The sequence below is a fragment of the Heterocephalus glaber genome, unplaced genomic scaffold (genome assembly GCF_053883595.1).
Source record: "Heterocephalus glaber isolate CG9 unplaced genomic scaffold, H.glaber_assembly_v1.0 deba00001577, whole genome shotgun sequence".
In the NCBI taxonomy this organism is placed as follows: domain Eukaryota; kingdom Metazoa; phylum Chordata; class Mammalia; order Rodentia; family Bathyergidae; genus Heterocephalus; species Heterocephalus glaber.
The window spans coordinates 5,929,718-5,931,752 of record NW_028258358.1 but is presented as its reverse complement, the minus strand read 5'-3'; the positions used below and the strand labels follow the sequence as shown (position 1 = coordinate 5,931,752).

Genomic DNA, 2,035 nt, shown 5'->3' with positions numbered 1-2,035 from the left:
TGAAGCCACTTTTCTTCAAAGGGTAAGAAAAAAATTAGCTGTTTTAGTAACTATACATTTTGTATACTTTTAGGCAACTCTTAAATAGTACAGAAAAATAATAAATATACATGGAGGCTACAATGCAGTATTTACAATACAGCTAAGGATAAAATTTAAAACAATCAATTTTGAATGCACTTAATTGTTAGTGCACTGACTGTATTATGTCCAAAGGGAACAAAAGCCTCTTCCCTGCCTGCAAACAAGACCTATGAATGGTCAGAAGTGATTAAAAAAAAAATCAGATACCTGGTTTACTTCATTTCTGTTGAAGAGCTCACATGAAGGGAACACTATTCATTAAAATGCATTTATTAGTTTTCATATTCCTGAATAAGGTGGAGTTAACATTTGACTTCATCCCATTTAGAAAAATAAAAGGACTGGCTATAACTTAGATGCTACTAATATTCCTTTTCTTCGTGGAGATGTGCAATTGTTTTCTTGTGGCTAAATTACTAAAATGTGGAATGTACACCTTAAATGACAGAAGAAAGTTTACCTGAATACTGCAGCTAAGCATACATATCTTTATAATCTCTAAAAATCTTTTTCAGAAAGCTCAAATTAATAATTTCTGATTTTTTCACAGATGATTACTGGCCCAGTTTGGAGAAACTGGATGAGTAACTGTGGGTCCAGATAGTCATTTGTCTTTATCCCTGATGGTGAGAAACGATTCCCTCCAACTTTCCAGTGAAACAAGTGCATACAGATCTCATTTTCCCTTTCTATTGCTGAAACATCAGTCAGAGGGACACAAGCATGTTATTAAAAATTAGGTTCAAAACACTTAAAATAATTCTGTATTAGAAACTTGCCTCTATCATAAGTCTCTTGTTTTTCAGTCATACTAGGCTGGTTAAATGTTCCCGTTCCACTGTTATTTGACATTTAGGAAGCAGAATATTCCAGCTAGTTCAAACTGGAGGTTTAGTTACTACAACACTGACTTCTGGTTGGTTGTGTAGTTTCCGTGAGGTCTACTCCTCTTCCTCTAGCAGAATTTGCTCCTGGATTCTGTGGTTCATTCTTTGGCAATTTTTAGCTATTGCCATGAATATTTAATTTACATTCACTGATGTTTTAGCTGATGTTTCCATGAATAATAAACTGTTGTCATCTGTATAGGACTGTGCTTCTTGGAAATCTATAGCTCTTTTATTTACTAGATCAGCCTTGTTTCCCGATAAAGCTATTACAGTGTTAGGACTTGCATGCCTCTGAAGTTCTTTACCCCAGGTTTTTGCTCTTGCAAACGATTCCTCATCTGTGATATTGTATACAACTATGTCTGCTTGAGCCCCTCTGTAGTACACTGCTGCTCGGCTATGGCATCTTTCTTGACCAGCTGTATCGCATATTTCAAACTTTACTGTTGTGTTATCAAGACACACAGTCTGAGTTAGAAAAGCAGCCCCAATGGTACTCTCTTGAAATTCATGAAACTAGCCTTTCACAAAATGAAGCACTAGGCTTGATTTGCCAACAGCAGACTCTCCCAGAAGTACTAATTTGAACTGGCATATTTTATTTTCAGTATTTGGCCCGTTAGGTCTTGTGGCTTCTCAATTAGCCATGTCCAAATTAGAAAGTAGTCCCTAATTTCAGACTCCTAAATGAACTTCCAGGATGCAAAGTGTCGATTTTTCTTTCTTTCTTTCTGGAAGTATAAAAAATCTGAGGGCCGGGGATTTAGCTCAGTGGTTTTGCCTCCTGCCCTGCAAGCGCAAGGACCCGAGTTCAAAACCCGGTACCAAAAAAAAAAAAAAAATCTGAGCCCGCACCACCCAGAGTCACGGGGCTGCAGCTTCCAGGCAGCAAGGCCCAGGCGTGGTCAGAACTAAGGAACCTGCAGCTGCCATGGCATCTCCTCTCCTCCTCAAGCAGCTCGCCTCACACTGCAGACAAAGCTAAATCTTAAGACTAGTGTCTTGTGTAATTTTCAAAGGAAAGACTGAAAAAAGTGTACTAGAAAAACAACATCTACTAG

General features: G+C 37.9%; 1 pseudogene; it reads right to left on the bottom strand.

Moving 5' to 3' along the window:
- Positions 1-480: 480 nt before the first annotated feature.
- On the bottom strand, positions 481-1,622 carry LOC101720161 (ras-related protein Rab-5A pseudogene; annotated as a pseudogene).
- Between the last annotated feature and the right edge of the window lie 413 nt (positions 1,623-2,035).